Here is a 25935-nt window from a genome sequence, read left to right as displayed (position 1 = left end):
GATGAGGACACTCTTGATTAGGATTCAAAGAGTGCCGAGGGATGACCCTGGTAACGGGCATGAAGTAGACTCATCCTGGTATTTGTCAGTGTAGTTTGAGTCCCCCTTCGAGGTCTGAAGCCTAACTGAGAGTCATGTAACATGTCATTAGATTCCAAGATGGCAGATAGTTGGACACAGATTTAAGCACCTCAGATGGATTTGTAATTTTCTGATTCATCAGGATCAGAATTAGAATTCTAGGACATGACTAAAGAATCTGGATTTCATTAAAGACACAGAGGCTAACATTATCCCTCCCACTCTTCCCTGGGTGGTTGATGGTTGATTTTTACTTACTGTTTAATTCATGTAATATGTTTTTAAGTGTAATGATGAACTTGCTATGACAATAAACATACTTTAAAAATGTTTATTTGAATTCTTAATGCTCCTTGTCAGGATTAATCTTTGTTTATATTTCTGGATTTATTTACACTTCTTTTCTTTTCAGATAACCTTTCGTGAACTCATGTTCCTGATTCTTTCTCTATGGATCTTGGAGATTTTGTTCTTCCTTCATCTACCTTGATTTTGTGAAGACTCATTGTTCCTTTGTTGATGTTTTTAGTGGAGTAATAAGAGGAAGGGGTCCCAGTAAGCAAAGAACAGTTTACAAAATAATTACAAATAAATCAACCAAGAAACAAATCTGTCCACATTGTTTTAATCACAATGTGAATGTATATACCAAATATATAATTTATCTCAGAACGTGAACATGGTTTCGCAGTGCCCCAGGTATAGTAGAGAAACAAGGGAGGGGGGAGTGATCCTGTGAGGAGAAAGTGGAGGGAAGGAGGAAGAAATTCTCAAGTGACAGTTTAATCAGTAAATATACATCATTTGTCCATACTACACAGTGTGTGTAGAGATGGGGACCACAAGGTTCAAATTGTTATTTCCACAAAACAACATACTCCACAAGGTTCAAAGAATGAAAACAATGGGGCGTGGAGTTGATAATGCGAATAGTTGTCGACGTTTCGACCCTCTAGTATGCAGGTAGAGTTGCTATCCTTGCTGTGGGGTCTTCATCAGGACAGGGGTGGGGACACACCTATTTAATATAAATGTATAAATTAATTGAGGGAAACGAATCCCTATATTATTCCAAAGGAAAAGCACATCAGTACTGGCATGAAGTGGTAGGGGACAGAGTCATTACTATGCCATAAAATTAGTGTGAGTTAAATAGTATGCCACAAGGTTAGTGTGCGTTAGGATAATTGGCTAAATTAATCATAAGCGCATTTCGAATGAAGGACAATAAAATAGCGCCAAGTGAACAGATTGAATGTAATGGTGTTAAGAAAGAATAGGAGAGCAGCCAGTCCGGGGTGGAAGGCAGCATCTCAATACCCACTGACTGTGGGATATGGTAGGCTCAGAGTATGGGCAAGACCGAGCGCTTTCTCGGTATTAGCAGATAAATTAAACTTACCACGAAGTGGTATTCAAAAGACCGTGGTACAGTCTACCGGCGCGGTCCGAATATGTCGTCAATACTGGCAATGCTGTTAGTGTGCAATAAGGGCGAACAATTAGACCTGGTTAAATATAGACCAAATAGTTAAAAAATCTAGAATAATCAGAAAGGGGAACTTACCACAAAGTGGTATAGGGACGACCCCAATTCAATCTATTAACATGGTCCGAGGTGCCGTCAATTCAAGCGGAACTGGAGAGTGTAAATAGAAAACGGGGGACCAGAGTTTAGCACAGAGGGGCTGGATAAATCATAACGGTCAGAGTTAGATAGGGATTACACTCACCTAAGAGACTAATGAACGCGATCAAAATAAGATCGTGTAGAGGTCTGGTCAAGTCAGACGAGGGCTTCGTAGTTATTCTGAGGATAAAGGTAGGAAAGCTGTTGAAGAACGCCCATCAATCAAGAGTTTAGCACAGAGGGGCTGGGTAAATCATAACAGTCAGAGTTAGATAGGGATTACACTCACCTAAGAGACTAATGAACGCGATCAAAATAAGATCGTGTGGAGGTCTGGTCACGTCAGACGAGGGCTTCGTAGTTATTCTGAGGATAAAGGTAGGAAATGCTGTTGAAGAACGCCCATCAAGGGGTAATCATTTCAGCCAGTGTCAGCACGCTAGAAGGAACGCTTACCGGTCAAGGAATGAATCGCGTCCCGCAACGAGCTGAAATCGCAATGGCGATGCTCAATTCCGGGTTTGGAGATATCTCCATGGCGATGAGGTCACGTGGTGCGGAGCACCCGTGTAGGCATAGTAGAAAGACTCACGTTAAGGCCGAAGTGCGGTAACGTTGTTGGGCTAAATAGAAAATACACATGTAACTGTCAATCCATTCAAAAACGGGTCTGGTAATGACACAAGGTATTAATAATGAAATTTTAGGAGAAAACGTCTAAAATAACCATGATGGATTTGCATTTAGAAACATGATTAGACAGAATCAAGAAACCCGCAGTGTGGGTGATAATACTGAACATACATCAAGTGTGTATATTATGTATTGCTATGCGCCTGTACAGGGACTGTATGAAATCTCATTATTTGAGCAGGAGTGGCGTGCCTTTAACGCACTAGAGTCGCAAAGCAATCTGGTCATTTAAGAAAAGACATTTACATGTTATTATATACAGAAGAACCAGCAAAGTGAACATCATATATCACTATTAAATAGATTGTACGACAATGGATGAAAATAGGTCAGAAGGTAACAGCGTCATACCATGGAGTAGCGTACCTCTCACATGAGGGTAAAGGCCACAAATCATTTTGATCCTAGAAAAGTCATGTTAGACATATATAATAATAGTGCCCACACTGCAGGTAGATTAAGTGATAGGTTAGTACTAACATCATAAGCCTGGACATGGCGTACCTCTCACAAGAGGGTAAAGGCCATCCAGTGTCTTACTCCGAGTTGGTAGTCACACACAAACAGAGTGGTGGCGTACCTCTCAACAACAGGGTAAAGGCCACATATGGTTTATATATGTCTTACAAAACTATAACAGCCCCATGACATTAGATTCAGGTAGAAGATAAGGTTGCCAATTGGGAGAAAGAGCTATCTTGCTCATTGAGCCCATTCTCAATGGAATCAAACCTTAACATCCATTTCAGCTCTCGAGTGTTCAAGATACTCGCGATGTTACCACCCCGGGGTCCTAAGGTAGCTTTTTCAAGGATTACCCATTTCAAACTGTCCGGTGTGTGACCGGCTGTGGAGAAATGTTCAACCAAAGGATCTTGGAGATTTTGTTCTTCCTTCATCTACCTTAATTTTGTGAAGACTCATTGTTCCTTTGTTGATGTTTTTATTGGGACATTTCCTTTCTCTCCTTTACTCCTTATTTAAAAGAGGCTGATTGCCTAGTGCTTATTGGAATTGTTTTGTTAAGAATGTTCTACATGGAACTATTGCTTTGTGACATATGCGGCTGCTTGGGTCTGCATTAGAAGTTATATGCATAATGTTAGCCTCCGTGTCTTTAATGAAATCCAGATTCTCTAGTCATGTAAATTGGAGAATCGCAATGTTCTGATTCATCAGGATCAGAATTAGGATTTCTTCAATCCAGATGTAATAATGCCATTTGTGAGGGCCTTCGGGGTTGGTCCACAGGACTGGGAGGGTTTCTCTAATTGGGTAGGGATCGTGGTGAGCACTGGGAGGTTCAGGTTATGATGCTTGCAATACCAATATCCCAAGGACTTCTTGAAAGTCCCCATTGTATTGTCTATGCCCGATTTAGAGACTAAAGCTAGAAAGGGCTAGGAGGGTCAGAGCAAGGATCAGGCAGCAGTGGAACATCCAAGGCAATGTGGTCTGATTGTAACTATTATATTGGTGTCGGTGATAGAAATGTATTGCTGAGATCAAGTGAGGGAGAAAGCGGGGTGGAGTAAGAGGCATTTTGTGTAGATTTTGAATAGCTCTTTAGTGGAGTTGGTGGATTGGGTATTGAGTGAACTTCGGAATGGGAGTTCATCAAGCCTGAGTTGTTTGCTAGGGGGAATATTAATGCTAGATAAGAATGTATGTGGTATCTTGGAATGTGCGTTGTGTACTCAGAATCAGCCATGTGATGGTGGTTTGCCTTCTGTTCTATCGTCAACGCATTTGGACTAATGGCATTCTAAGCACTAACAGGACCAAACATGAGCTCAATGGTCTACGTCAATCTTTTGCTATGGATGCTTAAGCAAGGACACACAAGAGGCAGATGAAGAAGGGAGGGAACAATTTAAAGATAATGGCGAGGCATCTGAGAGATCATCAATCTCCCCACCACTATTGAACAGTTTTTCCCAAACACACAGGTAATCTATATCTATATATATATGTATATATTTATATATATCTATGTATATATAGTTAGTAAGCAAGCCTGCTAGGCAGGCGAAACGCATCTGACATTAACACCTGACAATAAAGTAACTGAAGTGAAACGACACGGAGTCGACTTTCCTTGTTTGGAAGATTGGTTTATATTTTCAGACCGAGTTTCAGAGGTCCGCAATGCCGACGTGCCCTTTGGTCTGGAGGTAGTGGGGCATCCGAAGCAAGTGTGGAGTATATATATGTGTCTGGGAGCAAAGGCACGGCTGTGCTCGAAACGCGTCGCAGCAGAGCGGAAAGACAAGAATAAAATACCTTTCTGCCGAAGAACCTGGTGGCCCGTCTCCCTCATTTCGCCGTAACTGGAGGTGGTGAGGGATTCCTGGGAGTGATATATATATATATATATATATATATATATATATATATATATATATATATATATATATATATATATATATATATATAACCTATTCGCCAGTAGGTAGTTATAGTTAGGACCTAGTTTCCATAGGAAATCCGCAACATTCTATTTGGAATAACTTTGGCGCCGGTCGACGAATACACGCAAAATTCTCAAAGAAAATGGCCTGCTCCGCTCTGCTCCTTCCCTGAAAATTTGGGGGTGATTCGTGAAGCGGGGGCTGAGAAAAAAGGGAGGTCCCAAAACGTGTTTTCCCCTTGCAATTTTCCATAGGGACCTTAAGCCAGAGCTACAGCCCGAACGGCTGAACGGAATTACACCAAATTTGGCAAAAAGGTAGAGTTCGGTTTGCAGATTACCCTTTTTTTAAATGGTGTAAATCCGTTCAGTAGTTCCTGAGAAAATAAAAAGTAAATTCATAGATATATCTATAGATGAAGTACTATACTCTGTACTGTACTCTGTACCTTCCCGAGCATGAGCTTCATGCTAATTGGTTGTCAACACTCCAAACCAGGAAGTGTTGGCAGCCATCTTGTGCCTTACTGTTCTCCACCTCATATGGGCCCGACATCCTGGCCCGCTGGATAAGGAGATCCCGGTCCTTATAGTGGAGGAGCCGCACCACCATCGGTCGAGGGGGGCGGCCGAGCCCCGGCGGACGAGCAGGTACCCGGTGGGCTCGCTCCAGAGTGAAAAAAGGAGTAAGCCCCTCCGGCGCCACCACAGTGCGGAACCAGTTCTCCATATAGGCCACCGCATCCTCCCCCTCAATCGTTTCCGGGAGGCCTACGACCCGCACGTTATTCCGTCTATTGCGGCCTTCGGCATCCTCCGCCCGTCGCTCCAGCGAGTCCAGCCGGGCCAATATATCCGTGATCCTGTGTTCCGCGGTCACCACCAATGGCTTCAGGTCCAGCAGCAGTTGGTCATGGTCCTTGACCCTGTCCGCCAGCTTCGCGTGGTCCGCTCGTAGCAGCCCCAGGCCCGTGGCCACTTGGGCGATGTCTTGGTGCAGCGCCTCCTTGGTCGAGGTGATCGCATCGAGTATGGCATCCAAGCGCCGGTTCAGCCGCTGTTCCTGGTCCAGCTCCGGGGAGGGAATCTCGCCCAGCCGAGTTGACGTCGCCGGGGCCCCTTCAGCACGCTCCTCGGCCATCGGCCCTCCGGTCGCCGCCATGTCAGGGTGCTGCGTCACAGGCCCAGAAGCCCGTTCGACGTCTGCGCTCGTGGTTCCATGCCAGCCCCCTGGCACCGGGCAGTGTTCAATGTCGCCACCGATGCCCTCGGGAGCAATGGCCAGCTTGACGAACTCCGTTCAGCTGACCCCCTCGGGAGCCCAAGGGGGGAAGGATGGGTCCCGGGACGGCGGCCAGCAAGGGTCCCCAAGGTCCTGGCAAGGCAAGTCAGCGTCCTCTGGTCTCTGGACACAGCACCGCCGATCCTAGTGCCTCGAACAGCCGATTGCAGGATCTCCTGCCAGTCGGCGACAACTCGGCTCAAAGCTGAAGTTCGGGGCCGCCCGACCTCCTCGCCGCCATTTTCTTCGCACTCTCGGCAACACCTCTGTCGTCTCCTGGACCCTGTCTCCTCGGGGCCAGCAGTCCCCCAACAGCTCTCCGATCGCGCCCGGCTGTCCCCTTACACTTCAGAGAGCAGGAGCATCGTCTCCGGGTCGCCCAGGGTACCGAAAACAGGAGAATTAGCGGGATTCCGCGCGGAGCTGCGAGCTCACGCCGCCATCCCGATCGGCGTCCAAGCCACGCCCCCTCACACCAATCCGCCATGACGCGTTTCGGCCTAACGAGGCCTTGATCACATGATGCTATATATATATATATATATACACACACATATATATATATCCAAAATTCAAGTTTGCCAACTCGGGAAAGCCACACACAGGTAGGTTCAACTTGCGTTTATTTCAAAGGCTGCAGCATGCTGAAGGGCAGTCTGTACAACGAAATGAACAGCCTGACACGTTTCATGCTCTGCGAGCATTTCTTCAGAGGCATTTCATTAGCACACGCAGCATGAATGCAGCACTTATCTTGATGATCACCTGCCCCAGTGGGCGTTGCCTCACACTAAGTCTGATGGTCCATGTAGTGCCTTGAATGAAACTCCAGTGAGCTGCTTCGCATTGTGCCAATAATTAAATTAAACAAATAAATACCACAGTGGTGTTTGTAAAGAGTCCTTCCAAACAGGTGCACCTTATAACCTTTCAAAACGACCTCCTGTCCAACAACTGGCTGCCTTGTAGCTCCAGCCTGGTCCATCACAGCATGGCGGCGCTTCTCCCACGACCGGGCTTGCCGTCATAAATTCAAAATTCAAGTTTGCCAACTTGGGAAAGCCACAAACAGGTAGGTTCAACTTGCGTTTATTTCAAAGGCTGCAGCATGCTGAAGGGCAGTCTTTACAAAGAAAGGAACAGCCTGACGCGTTCCATGCTCTGCGAGCATTTCTTCAGAGGCATTTCTTTAGCACACGCAGCGTGAAGGCAGCACTTATCTTGATGATCACCTGCCCCAGTGGCCGTTGGCTTGCACGAAGCCTGATGGTCCATGTAGTGCCTTGAATGAAACTCCAGTGAGCCACTTTGCATTGTTACAATAATTAAATTAAACAAATAAATACCACAGTGGGTGTTTGTGAAGTGTCCTTCCAAACAGATGCCCCTTATAACCTTTGAAAATTACCTCCTGTCCAACAACTGGCTGCCTTTTAGCTCCAGCCTGGTCCATCACAGCATGGCGGGGCTTCTCCCACGACCGGGCCGGCCGTTATAAATCGATGCGTTGCAGAGAGGTGTAAAAAGGGGCGTGGCCTCAGAACACCTCTCTGCAACGCAGCTCCCTGGCGCATACTGGCGGTACCTGGTGGGTTAGTTGGCCGCCAGGGGACCTTCGGATTCAAGGGGACTTAATCCCCCAACTTAAAACACGCCATGGGTGCGTTTGCACAGTGGTGAAGGTAGGTGGCGGGGCCTAAGGTGATATGTGTGCAAACACGTCCTGTGGCATGTTTTAAGTTGGGAAATTAATTCCTCTTCAATCCAGAGGTCCCCTAGGAATCAACTAGCCCACCAAGTAACCCCAGTAAGTGCCACGGAGCTGTGTGGCAGAGTGTTGTAAAAACGGGCGTGGCCTCTGAGTACCTCTCTGCAACGCAGCTCCCTGGTGCATACTGGAGGTACCTGGTGGGCTAGTTGGCCCCCAGGGGACCGCAGCATTAAAGAGGAATTAATTCCCCAACTTAAAACGCGCCACAGGGCGTATTTGCACACATGTCACCGCAGGCCCTGCCCCCTTCCTTCACCATTGTACAAATATTCCTCTAAAATCAGTTGAACTACGATTTCCGATTTAGTCACCTGTTATCAGGAGAGAACTCAGTGTTGCATCTTTTAGCCCAGCACTGACCCTGAAAAGTAATTCTAAGCATACTTGCCAGTGAATTGTATTTACTTCCATAGGAATCCATTGTGTGGTTTTCACCAGTAAAGTTTCTAAGTGTCGATTTTTGAAACGTACAAATATTCCTCTAAAATCAGCCGAACTACGAATTCTGATTTACTAACCTGTTATCAGGAGAGAACCCAGTGCTGCATCTTTTAGCTCAGCACTGATCCTGAAAAGCAATTGTAAGCGTACTTACCAGTAACTTGTATTTCCTTCCATAGGAATCTATTGTGTGGTTTTCAGCAGAAAAGTTTCTAAGGGTTGATTATTGAAACGTACAAATATTCCTCTAAAAACATCCGAACTACGAATTCCGATTTAGTCACCTGTTATCAGGAGAGAACCCAGTGCTGCATCTTTTAGCCCAGCACTGACCTGAAAAGTAATTCTAAGCGTACTTACCAGTAACTTGTTTTTCCTTCCTTAGGAATCCATTGTGTGGTTTTCACCAGAAAAGTTTCGAAGTGTTGATTATTGAAACGTACAAATATTCCTCTAAAATCAGCTGAACTACAAATTCCGATTTACTCACCTGTTATCAGGAGAGATGTCAGTGCTGCATCTTTGAGCCCAGCGCTGACCCTGAAAAGTAATTCTAAGCGTACTTACCAGTAATTTCTATTTCCTTCCATAGGAATCCATTGTGTGGTTTTCACCAGAAAATTTTCTAAGTGTCTATTTTCACAAGGAATCCACCACTGAGTAAGAAAAGTAACGTTAACACTACTTACCTGATAAGTGAATTTCCTCCCATAGGATAACATTGGTGATTCTATGTGAAAAAGTTTCTAAGTGTCAACTTTTAAAATACAATAATATTCCTTAAAAATCACTACTGTAACCAAAACGTTTGAGATGTCATCAGTGATGTCATCAGTGATGTCACTGACCATGTCATAAATGATGTAATGTGTGACATCATCAGCAGTGGATTGCGGGTGCGCGAGTTATAGTTAGTACAACTAACTATAATGGGGAATTTCAATAGTTTTGTACGAGTGAAATGTCAAACTACCTATAACACCCCTAAAACCTATGTTTTTTCAGTGAATTGCTAAGGTTTTTTAAATGCTAATTCCCAACTATAACATGTATGTGTATATATATATATATTCACTGAAAAAACCATAGGTTTTAGCCCTTATATAATTAGGAATTAACATATAAAAAACCATTGAAATTACTCCTATATAGTTAGCTGGACATTTTATTGATATAAAACCAATGAAATTCCACATATAGTTAGTTGCACTAACTATATATTTCGCGCATCCGCAATCCAATGCTGATGATGTCACATATTACATCATTCATGACATGGTCAGTGACATCACTGATGACATCACTGATGATAGCTCATTTAACATCAATGATCACACCACTGATGATATACTTCATGTGATAATACAATGCACCTCCTTACACTCTAATATAACTTCTGTTACACCTAGTGTAAAATACAGAGTATCATTTTTGAAACTATTGACACACCAATACCATACATACGCACTCACTGATTCCTACGTCTACACACACATTCATGTATTCACCCATAAGGTCACTCGTACATACAGTCACTCATCATTACAACACTATCATATGCACTCATACACCTATGCAGACACTCACACACTGCCACTCATCCATGGAGTTACTCACACACCTAGTCAGTCCTGTAAAGAATCAATCACACTTTGATTTCTTAATCTATACAGTTAAACACAGAACCGCTTACATTTTCACAGATATACTAACACATACTTACTCACTTATACAATCAAATCCTTCATCCATACTCTTATACATCCACTCATTCTTCAATATGTAAAACATATTTAAACTTTACAAAAACACACAGACACTGGATGATGTCATCAGTGATGTCATTTGAGATGTCATCAGTGATCTCATCAGTGATGTCACTGACCATGTCATGAATGATGTAATATGTGACATCATCAGCATTGGATTGCGGATGCGCGAAATATATAGTTAGTGCAACTAACTATATGTGGAATTTCATTGGTTTTATATCAATTAAATGTCCAGCTAACTATATAGGAGGAATTTCAATGGTTTCTATATGTTAATTCCTAACTATATAAGGGCTAAAACTTATGGTTTTTTCAGTGAATTTCCAAGGTTTTTTAAAGGCTAATTCCTAACTATATATAGTCTATAACCTATGGTTTTTTCAGTGAATTTCATTGGTTTTTTAAAAGCTAATATATATATATATATATATATATATATATATATATATATATATATATATAATATCATTTTAATATCACAGTACTGTTGCTTCTTAGAGCACTGCTGCATTTAAAACAGCTCTGGAAACCCTTCTTAGTTTTAACACATTACAGAACAATTGATTTTAAATGGTGTAAAGCAAGGGTGCTACGGACTTTCACTAACTGTAACCTAAAGACATAGTTTAAAAACAGAAGAATGATTAAAAACAATAAGAAGGGATAAAGGCTAGGGGAAAAAAGCCACATTACAGAATTGCAGCTACCACTGACACTGAAGTGCACTTCTTTTTAGGTGAATGTGCACATGTGCTTAAGTCAAATCAGTTACTCACAGTGCAACAGAGCTTGCAGCTCCTGTTCGCTCGTCCCAAGATAAGTCTACTCGATCCCGGTGCCGTGATTGTGAGTCTGGGCTTTGGACTCTGCTCGCTGGAAAAAAAACTGTCCCCCGTTCGACCCCAGTCACCTGTGCGGGGAGGGTCCTTGCGTGGTATGTGCTCTGTGTCCAGAAGCCCGTGTCACCAAGGTAACCAGAATTAGAAAGTCAAAGTAACAATAAGTTTGAATATAGCACTTCCGATCACACTTCTGTCGCTTCTAAGCGCTATGAGTACCTGCTCTAATTTTACTCAATCTAATGGTGTTTAAGTTACAGAGCTGGGAAAGATGGATGGCTGAGCTGGCCCTGTCTTCACCGTGATCTTTGGAAAGCCGATCAGACTCCTCAATTTCGAAAATGACGCGCAGACAGACTGGAGCCCCAGAGGTGTCTTGTGTTAAAAGGTGTGAAAATGTGTCCCCTGGTGTATCACCTGCGGAAGTGCGCACTGCCCATGCGTGTGAGAGGTGAACCGTTCACCCGTTGCGCCCCTAACAGAAGTCGTGCCTTTTTGCGCATAGGATGGAGATGGGGGTGAGGAGGGGGGATGCTGAAAGCTCGAGTTTAGCATGAGCCTGGCGCGTGGCTGTTGGCCGGCTCGAGGTCCTCTTGGACTTCCAAGCCCAAAACGAGCCGAGCTTTCACATGGGCTCTGCATCCATCCACTGGAACCACACCACACGTGCAAAGCAGTGACCATGATGCATTGGGAGACAGAAGAGCACATCTGTGGCTGAATGGGGAGGGAATCACTCCCAGCTTCCGAATTGACCAAACTGTGTGATCTTGGCCAAATATTTTATTTCACTGAACCTCCTTTCTTCATTACCACGTAGGAGAGCACTTTCGAAACGTGAGTTTAGGCTGAGTGCTTAACTTGAGTGTGTTACACTATAATGTTGCTCCGAGTATAACGTAGAGTGAGGATATAGTCCAGAGTTTTTATTATTTATTTATTTCATGTGTTTATTTTTATTTGGTGTAGCACATACAGTGGCCTTGCCTCGGGGTCACTAATGGCGCTGTAGTGGCTGGGCAGGAATGTTTCTAAGTTCACCTTTAAATGCCTCGACTTTTTATAAATGCCTCTCACTGCCCTGATATCTGACGTACTCGGTTTCGCATGTCAAAAAAATACACTTATTTTTTATGTCGAAGATATTTTATCACATTGTTACACAATATTTGTTGCATGGTTGCCATGCCACGTAGTTCTATGGCTCGGCTCGGGCTCCCTGGAGATACCAGAGCCTTGGCTCGGCTCGAGCTCGGGCTCCCTGGGGATGCCAGAGCCTTGGCTCGGCTCGTGCTCGGGCTTCCTGGGGATGCCAGAGCCTTGGCTCGGCTCGTGCTCGGGCTCCCTGGGGATGCCAGAGCCTTGGCTCGGCTCGTGCTCGGGCTCCCTGGGGATGCCAGAGCCTTGGCTTGGCTCGTGCTCGGGCTCCCTGTGGATGCCAGAGCCTTGGCTCGGCTCGTGCTCGGGCTCCCCGGGGATGCCAGAGCCTTGGCTCGGCTCGAGCTCGGGCTCCCTGGGGATGCCAGAGCCTTGGCCCGGCTCGAGCTCGGCGCTCCCTGTTAATCTGAGGCCGCTCTCCTCACGAGGGAGGGAAGCGGAGTCGGGCCAAGTTGTAGCTGCCCCCGCTGTACAAAGTTGGCAGCCCAGCAACTTTCTCCAGCCGCCCCGCCCCCAGCCCAACGCACCCTCCACATTCCCACAAACAGATGGATGTGACCGCCCCATGGCTGCCCCGGACACCAATGTATGCGGCGTCCTGCACGAGGAACCGGACCCCCTGCCCGGCTTTCCCCTTCTCCGGCACTGCATGGGCCCCCCGAGGCCGCTGTACGGCCCGAGAGGCTCTCGGTTATCGAAACAATTCTCTAACAATAACAAAAATGATATTCTTTACAGGAAGACATTCTGGGAAAGACTCGAGGGTTTCCATAAAACTGAGACGGACTATTGGTTCGGCGGAATGACACACAAGCCGGAAAAAGGGTGCCTGTGGCGGGGTTCAAGGCACTACATCTAAATCGTGCAGTAGAAAAACTGGATTGTGAATGGGAAGAGGGAACTGGCTGAACCCCCACGAGAAAAAAAGAACTCGGGCAGATTCCAAATTCAATTTTTGTCGCTCTAGTATTTTAGCTTTTTTTGGTTATGAATTTAGTATAGGGGCCTTGGAACATTTCTATCCCTAATTCGGAGAGAAATCATTATTCAGACGCGTCGGCTAGCCTGCGCCCTCGATGGATGAAAGCAAATGGAGTGGCTGTCAGCTCACCTTCGCCTCTTTTGTTTGCTGGGTTTTCTAAAACTGCCCGGTCCTGAAATGCAACGTTTGCAGCTGCAGCTTAACGATTCCACTTCCCGTGGCTGCCTGCCTTGGAGTCTCCTCAATGGCACGGTTACGGTTACGGACAGCATTCAATCATCACACACAAAAGGCACATACCACAGGGGCCCGCTGCAGTACGGGCGGCGTCTCCTCTTTTCCCGGGGCTCCCTCAGCACACGGGAGCCCCACACCAGCCGGCAACATCACCCGGTCTCCCCCTCGGCACGGGAGACTGGACGGGCACATTGAAGGCTTCCCCCAGGCAGGGGGAAGCAGAAACCACGTCCTCCCGGCCCCACCCACAACCAGGCGGCGGCCATCTTGGGGCGGCTCGGGCCGCGGCGGTGATCTCAGGGGTAAAACGAGGGGTGGGCACCCTCGAAATTAAAATAAAAACATTATAAAATAAAAGACAGAAGCCCCCCAACCCCCCCCCCAAAAAAAATTTTAACGAAAATTCGCGGGGTGCCAACACTTCTTGGATGAACTGCTGACAGCCAATCAGATCTCACGATGAGATGCTGACAGCCAATCAGATCTCACGATGAGATATGTGGTTAGGCTCCGCCCAGATATATAATTTGATTCTCTTCTAATTTTCTCAGGAACTACTGGAGGGATTTACACTATTTAACCAAAAGCGTGATCTGCGTACCAGACACTACCATTTTGACAAGTTTGGTGTAATTCCCTTCAGTGGTTCAAGCTGTAGCCGTGTCTAAAGGTCCTATGGAAATTAACATTGGGGAAAACACGTTTTGGGACCCCCCTTTTTTCTCAGCCCCCACTTGACTAATCCCCCCCAAACTTTCAGGGAAGGAGAGGAGCGGAGCGAGCCATCTTCTTTGAGAAATTTGCGAAGATTCATCAACCAGCGCCAAAGTTATTCCCAATAGAATGTTGGTGATTTCCTATGGAAAATAGGTTCTAACTATATATACCTACTGGCTACCGCCAGTAGGTAATATATATATATATATATATATATATATATATATATATATATATATATATATATATATATATTCACTGAAAAAACCATAGGTTATAGACCATATATAGTTAGGAATTCGCATTTACAAAACCTTATTTTACTCACACAAAACCATTGAAATTCCATATATAGTTAGTTGCACTAACTATATATCGCGCACCCGCAATCCACTGCTGATGATGTCACATATTACATCATTCATGACATGGTCAGTGACATCACTGATGACATCACTGATGACATCTCAAATGACATCACTGATGACATCTCAAATGACATCACTGATGACATCACTGATGACATCTCATTTGACATTACTGATCACATCACTGATGATATCATTCATGTGATAATACGATGAACCTCTTCAGACTCTAATATAACCTTAGATACAATCAGTGTAAACAGACACTCACAGACTGTCACTCATCCATGGAGTTACTCACACACCTAGTCAGTCAATCAAAGAATCAATCACACCTCCATTTCCTCAACTATACAGTTATACAAACTTTACTTATTCAAACATATACTAACACATATTAACTCTCTTATACAATCCCTGATACAAGTTCACAATGATCCATACAGCCACTCACACATTCACTGGCTCTTATGCACAGTTATTTATATATGTCAACTCTCACATGTACTGTGTTTTACATATGTACTTACTTTGACATGTAGCACTGAGATATCCATTCACTCACCAATACACTCATGCACACAGTCAACCGCCCATACAGCTGTTTCCACATGCACTTTTGAAACCATACATCTAGTGAATCAACTGCTCACACATCTATGCACAGAGTCATACACCTCTCAGCCACCCACACACACACTCAGTATCCCATACAAATACTTGGGCAACCAATCAATATCCCATATAGTTACTCATATAGCTACTTATCAACACATGCAGCAGTTTACAGAACAACAGACATAATGATGCACAAATTAAGACAGTTTAGTCACTAACCCATGCACTCAGTGAGACACATTTAATCACTCACTCATACAGTCAGTCATGCACCTACTAAATCCTTCATCCAGACACTTATACATCCACTCATTCTTCAATATGTAAGACATATTTTAACTTTACAGAAACATACAGTCACTGGATGTTGTCATTAGTGATGTCATCAGTGATGTCATTTGAGATGTCATCAGTGATGTCATCAGTGATGTCACTGACCATGTCATGAATGATGTAATATGTGACATCATCAGCAGTGGATTGCGGGTGCGCGATATATAGTTAGTGCAACTAACTATATATGGAATTTCAATGGTTTTGTGTGAGTAAAATAAGGTTTTGTAAATGCGAATTCCTAACTATATATGGTCTATAACCTATGGTTTTTTCAGTGAATTTTCAAGGTTTTGTAAATGCTAATTCCTAACTATATATGGTCTATAACCTATGGTCTTTTCAGTGAATTTTCATGGTTTTGTAAATGCTAATTCCTAACTATATATGGTCTATAGCCTATGGTTTTTTCAGTGAATATATATATTTCCTTACATATATAAACATATATCATCTGTATATCTACATATAAATACAAACATAAATGCATGCATACATATACTTATATGCATTTTAGGGTTGTTAGGGCGTTTTCGTGTGTATTATGTTGCTTTTTTAGGGCTTTTGGGTCAATTAAGTAGGGTTCCCGGAGCCTAGGGCTGAGGGGCCGGTTCAGTTTCGTGCGTATTGGTGTTGGCAAGGTTTTGAGGGATTTTGGCGGTTTTTGGTCGAGATTTGGCCGTTTTATGGCTTTTTTTGTGTTTGCGGGGGCGCGTATTCGGGTTGAAATTCGTCCCCGTTCCAGTGGATGGATTGGGCTGATTTTTGGTGAGATGTTAGGGAATCGCTGGAACTAGTGTCCAGCCAAGTCTGAAGCGGATCGGAGCAGTGGAAGTGCTTTAAAGAGCAATTTTTGTGCGGAGTAGCGAATTGTCATGTTATTCAATGGGAGTTTTTGGTGCGCATGGAGAAGGTGAATTTGGGGTGTTCCAGTTGCGCTAGAGGGACGGGGCTTGGGTGAGCTATAGGGAGAGTGGATCGGCAGGTGTGCCGAATTTTTGGGATTTGTTGGCCGAAGGGAAGGGTGTGCTTGGGCAAAGTCGATTTGGTGAAAACGGTGCGTTATTTACATGAAAGTTGAAAAAACACTAATAAAAGCAAAGCTAAAAAGCCACCTCATTACAAACAGAATGGCTTTAACTTAAATGAGGGCGAGATCTATTGCATTTTCAATGCTTGTTTACTTTGGTTCCATCAAGAAGGCATTCAGATGTGTCACACATTTGCCATAAATTCTGAATGTTAGCACTCTAGTTGCACATTAGATCACTGTAGTAAAGCTACTGCTCACCAGGGACGTCTGCTGCTGGTATTCAAAGTGCATGTTTCAGTCTGCATGTCAGAATTTTTTTAATGAAATAGAAGAGGATTTGAGAAGTCACTCAAAATGATCCCTAATTTTTCTTTCTGAAGCACTAATCATACTTTCTATGGCAAAATTAACCCCCTCATGTTGTTCCTTTTTAAATTGAGTGTTTTCAGACTTACCACTTCATTCCAATCAAGATGGCTTCTGGTGTGCCATACTTTTGTCATAAGTAAGACTGTTAGCGCTCTAGTTGTTCTTTAGAACACTCTGGGACATTCTGTCATTGGGCTATACTTGGGGTACATCTGGGTGATATTTGGGCTACATTTAGGCTCTTTTGTCTCTGGTGGCCATCTTGCGAGACTATGTCAGAATTTTTTAATGAAATTGAAGAGGGTTTGAGAAGTCACTCAAAATGTGCCCTAATTTTTCTTTCTGCAGCACTAATCATAATTCATATGGCAAAATATACCCCCTCATTTTGTTCCTTTTTAAATTAAATGTTTTAAGAGTTACCACTTTATTCCAATCAAGATGGCTTCAGGTGTGCCATACCTTTGTAATAAGTAGGACTGTTAGCGCTCTAGTTGTTCTTTAGAACACTCTGGGACATTCTGTCATTGGGCTATACTTGGGCTACATCTGGGTGATATTTGGGCTACATTTGGGCTCTTTTGTCTCTGGTGGCCATTTTGGGAGACTGCATGTCAGAATTTTTTAATGAAATAGAAGAGGATTTGAAAAGTCACTCAAAATGTGCCCTAATTTTTCTTTCTGCAGCACTAATAAAACCTTCTATTGCATAATATACCCCCTCATTTTGTTCCTTTTTAAATTAAATGTCTTAAGAGTTACCACTTTATTCCCATCACGATGGCTCCAGGTGTGCTATACCTTTGTAATAAGTAGGACTGTTAGCGCTCTAGTTGTTCTTTAGAACACTCTGGGACATTCTGTCATTGGGCTATACTTGGGCTACATCTGGGTGATATTTGGGCTATATTTGGGCTCTTTTGTCTCTGGTGGCCATTTTGGGAGACTGCATGTCAGAATGTTTTAATGAAATAGAAAAGGATTTGAGAAGTCACTCAAAATGTGCCCTAATTTTTCATTCTGCAGCACTAATCATACTTTCTATGGCAAAATATACCCCCTCATGTTGTTTCTTTTTAAATTAAATGTTTTAAGAGTTACCACTTTATTCCAATCAAGATGGCTTCAGGTGTGCCATACCTTTGTAATAAGTAGGACTGTTAGCGCTCTAGTTGTTCTTTAGAACACTCTGGGACATTCTGTCATTGGGCTATACTTGGGCTACATCTGGGTGATATTTGGGCTACATTTGGGCTCTTTTGTCTCTGGTGGCCATTTTGGGAGACTGCATGTCAGAATGTTTTAATGAAATAGAAAAGGATTTGAAAAGTCACTCAAAATGTGCCCTAATTTTTCATTCTGCAGCACTAATCATACTTTCTATGGCAAAATATACCCCTTCATGTTGTTTCTTTTTAAATTAAATGTTTTAAGAGTTACCACTTTATTCCAATCAAGATGGCTTCAGGTGTGCCATACCTTTGTAATAAGTAGGACTGTTAGCGCTCTAGTTGTTCTTTAGAACACTCTAGGAGGCTGCAGTAGAACACAAAGGAATCAACTGACAGTCTCTGTCCTTGTTGGATGTACATGTTTTACTGAGAATGTCAGACTTCATTTTCACATGACTGAGAAAGATAATGTGAATTTACAGAAAATATGCTTTCAGTTTAGCTTATAGATCCCCTTCCAAACCACTGTGGGAAAATCATGAGATATTAGTTTTCTTTCAAACAATATTCATGATATCACAGCAGAAGGTTTTTTCACATGGTAAAATCACCTTAGAACCCACCACAATTCCTAAAACGAGTATGGTACCATCAACAAATGATTGATAATGTAACTAAAGTCCTAAAACCCTCTATTAACTACAATGCTTTTTAATGAGGTGCTATCATGTATATTGGTCCCAAGATGGCTGCCAACACTTCTTGGATGAAGTGCTGACAGCCAATCAGATCAGATGTGTGGTTAGGCTCCGCCCAGATATATATCTTTTTTTGAACCTAAATTACTCAAAATCCACTGGAGCACATATATTGAGACCTAGCAAAGGCACATCAGGCTAACAGTCCCTACAATTTTGCCAAGTTTCGTGCAAATCCATTCAGCCGTTCGAGCTAAAAGTGAGGCCAACCGCCCTATGGAAATTAACATGGGAAAAATGCGTTTTGGGACCCCCCTTTTTTCTCGGCCCCCCCTTGATGAAACCCCCCCAAATTGTCAGGGGCTGCTCAGAAACAAAATGTTCCATTTTCCTGAAAATTTCAGCCAATTCCGTCCACAAACGCCAAAGTTATTAGACATAGAATTTTCAAAAATCCCATAGAGAAAAAATCCTAACTATATATACCTACTGGCGACCGCCAGTAGGTAATATATATATATATATATATATATATATATATATATATATATATATATATATATATATATATATATATATATATATATATATATATATATATATACAAACAACTTATCCTGTCGCAACGGGAGCTCGATCCAGTTGGTGCTAGCGATGAGACCAGGACAGTGTCTCAGTTTAACCCCGTACCAGAAAATAATCGCTGCACATTTCTTGGTACTTCACGCAGTTACTTTATTTTCAAACGTGAGATAACAACTCCTACGCGTTTCGAACCGTAGTTCCTGTTCACGGTAGTATTAGTGGTTTGTCCCTCTTCCATTTCTGTATTTATACCTATACACACCCATATCATTATCTGGGGCATGATGGAACATGTAGTTTTTTCGGTTTGGGGTAGCCTGATGCATTTTATTTTGTATTACACAGTACGGGTTTTGCATGTCAGTGAGGAATCGTTCATGTAACTGCATTGAAGCGTTCCCACATTTTACAGGGACAATCAATTTTGTAACGCTCGTGGTACACACGTGCGTGTTTAATCAAAACTCCATTTACCAGAGAAATGATTATAATACGTAACTTTAGACATAAGGTCAGTTTACAATTGAGGGCTGAGTGCCCTACGTCCCCGCTGTATGCAAAGACCCATGTTCAGTGTATTATTATGGTCATTGGCTATACATTCCCATTATTTGCAAGATTGGCAATTTACGCATTATTATAAATGAACATGCAATTCTTCATCGCCGTTGAGGCCAGCTGGCTGCTTGGTTCTGAACCTCATAATTAGTTTCGATTCCAATCGTCTCAATTTTTGTATACGGTTTCCCCCTCTTTCATGCTGTTGAATACTTGCAAGTCCAAAGTATTTTATGTTCAACCAAGTTTTTGTTTCATGATTGGTCATATGTTTTGCAATGGCATATGAATGGTCGCCATTCTGAATTGCACGGATGTGTTGAAGTATTGTAGTCTTGAGGGAACACGTCGTGCTTCCAATATAGGATTTGCCACAGAAGCATTGCAGCATGTAGGCGACGAACGATGACTCACAGGTTATGCTCGTCCTAATTACAAAGTTCTTCCCTTCAGGGTCTTTTAGATTCTTGATGTTTCGTCCAATCTTGCACGCCTTGCAAATTGAGCATTTACTAAATCCTAATTTTCTCATGTCAAGCCAGGATTCTGGTTTCTTCATTTCAACGGCGATGAAGAATTATATGTTCATTTATAATAATGCGTAAATTGCCAATCTTGCAAATGCCTGAATATCTGCTATACAAGATAACTATCTTTCCAAAACAGTCGGAAAATGTACTGGCAATTAGCTGTTTCCAGAGACTAGTCCTTATTGTTGATAATGGGAATGTATAGCCAATGACCATAATAATACACTGAACATGGGTCATTGCATACAGCGGGGACGTAGGGCACTCAGCCCTCAATTGTAAACTGACATTATGTCTAAAGTTACGCATTATAATCATTTCTCTGGTAAATGGAGTTTTGATTAAACACGCACGTGTGTACCACGAACGTTACAAAAACGTGATTGTCCCTGTAAAATGTGGGAACGCTTCAATGCAGTAACATGAACGATTCCTCGCTGACATGCAAAACCCATACTGTGTAATGCAAAATAAAATGCATCAGGCTACCCCAAACCGAAAAAACTACATGTTCCATCATGCCCCAGATAATGATATGGGTGTGTATAGGTATAAATACAGAAATGGAAGAGGTAGAAACCACTAATACTACCGTGAACAGGAACTACGGTTCGAAATGCGTAGGAGTTGTTATCTCACGTTTGAAAATAAAGTAACTGCGTGAAGTACCAAGAAGTGTGCAGCAATTTTTTTCTGGTATGGGATATATATATATATATATATATATATATATATATATATATATATATATATATATATATATATATAGTAGGTATATATAGTTAGGATTTTTTCTCTATGGGATTTTTGAAAATTCTATGTCTAATAACTTTGGCGTTTGTGGACGGAATCGGCTGAAATTTTCAGGAAAATGGAACATTTTGTTTCTGAGCAGCCCCTGACAATTTGGGGGGGGTTTCATCAAGGGGGGGCCGAGAAAAAAGGGGGGTCCCAAAACGCGTTTTTCCGATGTTAATTTCCATAGGGCGGTTGGCCTCACTTTTAGCTCGAACGGCTGAATGGATTTGCACGAAACTTGGCAAAATTGTAGGGACTGTTAGCCCGATGTGCCTTTGCTAGGTCTCAATATATGTGCTCCAGTGGATTTTGAGTAATTTAGGTTCAAAAAAAGATATATATCTGGGCGGAGCCTAACCACACATCTGATCTGATTGGCTGTCAGCACTTCATCCAAGAAGTGTTGGCAGCCATCTTGGGACCAATATACATGATAGCACCTCATTAAAAAGCATTGTAGTTAATAGAGGGTTTTAGGACTTTAGTTACATTATAAATCATTGTTGATGGTACCATACTCGTTTTAGGAATTGTGGTGGGTTCTAAGGTGATTTTACCATGTGAAAAAACCTTCTGCTGTGATATCATGAATATTGTTTGAAAGAAAACTAATATCTCATGATTTTCCCACAGTGGTTTGGAAGGGGATCTATACTGAAAGCATATTTTCTGTAAATTCACATTATCTTTCTCAGTCATGTGAAAATGAAGTCTGACATTCTCAGTAAAACATGTACATCCAACAAGGACAGAGACTGTCAGTTGATTCCTTTGTGTTCTACTGCAGCCTCCTAGAGTGTTCTAAAGAACAACTAGAGCGCTAACATTCCTACTTATTACAAAGGTATGGCACACCTGAAGCCATCTTGATTGGAATAAAGTGGTAACTCTTAAAACATTTATGTTTAAAAAGAAACAACATGAGGGTGTATATTTTGCCATAGAAAGTATGATTAGTGCTGCAGAATGAAAAATTAGGGCACATTTGGAGTGACTTCTCAAATCCTTTTCTATTTCATTAAAACATTCTGACATGCAGTCTCCCAAAATGGCCACCAGAGACAAAAGAGCCTAAATGTAGCCCAAATAGCACCCAGATGTAGCCCAAGTATAGCCCAATGACAGAATGTCCCAGAGTGTTCTAAAGAACAACTAGAGCGCTAACAGTCCTACTTATTACAAAGGTATGGCACACCTGAAGCCATCTTGATTGGAATAAAGTGGTAACTCTTAAAACATTTAATTTAAAAAGAAACAACATGAGGGGGTATATTTTGCCATAGAAAGTATGATTAGTGCTGCAGAATGAAAAATTAGGGCACATTTTGAGTGACTTCTCAAATCCTTTTCTATTTCATTAAAACATTCTGACATGCAGTCTCCCAAAATGGCCACCAGAGACAAAAGAGCCCAAATGTAGCCCAAATATCACCCAGATGTAGCCCAAGAATAGCCCAATGACAGAATGTCCCAGAGTGTTCTAAAGAACAACTAGAGCGCTAACAGTCCTACTTATTACAAAGGTATAGCACACCTGGAGCCATCGTGATGGGAATAAAGTGGTAACTCTTAAAACATTTAATTTAAAAAGGAACAAAATGAGGGGGTATATTATGCAATAGAAGGTATTATTAGTGCTGCAGAAAGAAAAATTAGGGCACATTTTGAGTGACTTTTCAAATCCTCTTCTATTTCATTAAAAAATTCTGACATGCAGTCTCCCAAAATGGCCACCAGAGACAAAAGAGCCCAAATGTAGCCCAAATATCACCCAGATGTAGCTCAAGTATAGCCCAATGACAGAATGTCCCAGAGTGTTCTAAAGAACAACTAGAGCGCTAACAGTCCTACTTATTACAAAGGTATGGCACACCTGAAGCCATCTTGATTGGAATAAAGTGGTAACTCTTAAAACATTTAATTTAAAAAGGAACAAAATGAGGGGGTATATTTTGCCATATGAATTATGATTAGTGCTGCAGAAAGAAAAATTAGGGCACATTTTGAGTGACTTCTCAAACCCTCTTCAATTTCATTAAAACATTCTGACATACAGTCTCCCAAGATGGCCACCAGAGACAAAAGAGCCTAAATGTAGCCCAAATATCACCCAGATGTACCCCAAGTATAGCCCAATGACAGAATGTCCCAGAGTGTTCTAAAGAACAACTAGAGCGCTAACAGTCTTACTTATGACAAAAGTATGGCACACCAGAAGCCATCTTGATTGGAATGAAGTGGTAAGTCTGAAAACACTCAATTTAAAAAGGAACAACATGAGGGGGTTAATTTTGCCATAGAAAGTATGATTACTGCTTCAGAAAGAAAAATTAGGGATCATTTTGAGTGACTTCTCAAATCCTCTTCTATTTCATTAAAAAAATTCTGACATGCAGACTGAAACATGCACTTTGAATACCAGCAGCAGACGTCCCTGGTGAGCAGTAGCTTTACTACAGTGATCTAATGTGCAACTAGAGTGCTAACATTCAGAATTTATGGCAAATGTGTGACACATCTGAATGCCTTCTTAATGGAACCAAAGTAAACAAGCATTGAAAATGCAATAGATCTCGCCCTCGTTTAAGTTAAAGCCATTCTGTTTGTAATGAGGTGGCTTTTTAGCTTTGCTTTTATTAGTGTTTTTTCAACTTTCATGTAAATACCATGCATCTGTATGCATATAAGTATATGTATGCATGCATTTATGTTTGTATTTATATAGATATACAGATGATATATGTTTATATATGTATGTATATATATATATTCACTGAAAAAACCATAGGCTATAGACCATATATAGTTAGGAATTAGCATTTACAAAACCTTGAAAATTCACTGAAAAAACCATAGGTTATAGACCATATATAGTTAGGAATTAGCATTTACAAAACCTTGAAAATTCACTGAAAAAACCATAGGTTATAGACCATATATAGTTAGGAATTCGCATTTACAAAACCTTATTTTACTCACACAAAACCATTGAAATTCCATATATAGTTAGTTGCACTAACTATATATCGCGCACCCGCAATCCACTGCTGATGATGTCACATATTACATCATTCATGACATGGTCAGTGACATCACTGATGACATCACTGATGACATCTCAAATGACATCACTGATGACATCACTGATGACAACATCCAGTGACTGTATGTTTCTGTAAAGTTAAAATATGTCTTACATATTGAAGAATGAGTGGATGTATAAGTGTCTGGATGAAGGTTTTAGTAGGTGCATGACTGACTGTATGAGTGAGTGATTAAATGTGTCTCACTGAGTGCATGGGTTAGTGACTAAACTGTCTTAATTTGTGCATCATTATGTCTGTTGTTCTGTAAACTGTTGCATGTGTTGATAAGTAGCTATATGAGTAACTATATGGGTTATTGATTGGTTGCCCAAGTATTTGTATGGGAGACTGAGTGTGTGTGTGGGTGGCTGGGAGGTGTATGACTCTGTGCATAGATGTGTGAGCAGTTGATTCACTAGATGTATGGTTTCAAAAGTGCATGTGGAAACAGCTGTATGGGCGGTTGACTGTGTGCATGAGTGTATTGGTGAGTGAATGGATATCTCAGTGCTACATGTCAAAGTAAGTACATATGTAAAACACAGTACATGTGAGAGTTGACATATATAAATAACTGTGCATAAGAGCCAGTGAATTTGTGAGTGGCTGTATGGATCATTGTGAACTTGTATCAGGGATTGTATAAGAGAGTAAATATGTGTTAGTATATGTTTGAATAAGTAAAGTTTGTATAACTGTATAGTTGAGGAAATGGAGGTGTGATTGATTCTTTGCATGACTGACTAGGTGTGTGAGTAACTCCATGGATGAGTGACAGTCTGTGAGTGTCTGTTTACACTGATTGTATCTAAGGTTATATTAGAGTCTGAAGAGGTTCATCGTATTATCACATGAATGATATCATCAGTGATGTGATCAGTAATGTCAAATGAGATGTCATCAGTGATGTCATCAGTGATGTCATTTGAGATGTCATCAGTGATGTCATCAGTGATGTCATCAGTGATGTCACTGACCATGTCATGAATGATGTAATATGTGACATCATCAGCAGTGGATTGCGGGTGCGCGATATATAGTTAGTGCAACTAACTATATATGGAATTTCAATGGTTTTGTGTGAGTAAAATAAGGTTTTGTAAATGCGAATTCCTAACTATATATGGTCTATAACCTATGGTTTTTTCAGTGAATATATATATATATATATATATATATATGCTTCTATTTTTTCCTTCACATACCACGTTCCACAATTCCAATTACCGAACCAGTCTCACAACCAGAACTTCTCTATCTCTTTGGCCAAATACCCTCAGTGTGCTAAGGCAACAAAGAGGAAGGCAGAAAAAGGACATCTTCTCTTACGCTTGAATGCTCCATTTCTTGGGAAATATCTTTACTTCCTGGAGTAGGTTTAAGTTTTGACAAGGCATGCAGACTGTGATCCCTGTCTGTCAGCAGGGGCTCAGGTTTAACACCATCGCTGCTAATGGTTTTCCCCTGCTGTGCTGCTTCTTCTCATATCCCATTGTTCATGACGAGCTCAGCTCGTCATGAGTGTATGAGAGGGCTATATCATGACGAGCTGAGCTCGTCATGAGTGTCGAAGGGGTTAAACCTCTGCAGTGGACTCTGCTTTGTACTTCTCTTCATCTCCTGTGAAAGAGAAGAACACGGATCACTATAGTGGAGAGGAAGGCAGTGCCACCCTGACAGAGTCACCAGTCAGTGATCCTACACCACTCTCTCCAGCCAGTGACAATAGACCAGTCCACACAGACAGAGGCCCTACACCTTCACTTAGAGCCAT

At 42.0% G+C, this 25935-nt stretch overlaps 1 protein-coding gene across 1 annotated transcript in view; it reads right to left on the bottom strand.

Annotated features, from left to right (window-relative positions):
* LOC147734766 (uncharacterized) overlaps positions 1–25935 on the bottom strand; it is a 225695-nt gene that overhangs the window by 19505 nt on the left and 180255 nt on the right. The gene's annotated exons all lie outside the window — the stretch shown is intronic.

The sequence above is a fragment of the Lissotriton vulgaris genome, chromosome 1_2, assembly GCF_964263255.1.
Source record: "Lissotriton vulgaris chromosome 1_2, aLisVul1.2, whole genome shotgun sequence".
Taxonomy (NCBI): domain Eukaryota; kingdom Metazoa; phylum Chordata; class Amphibia; order Caudata; family Salamandridae; genus Lissotriton; species Lissotriton vulgaris.
This window is presented reverse-complemented; position numbering and strand designations above follow the sequence as displayed.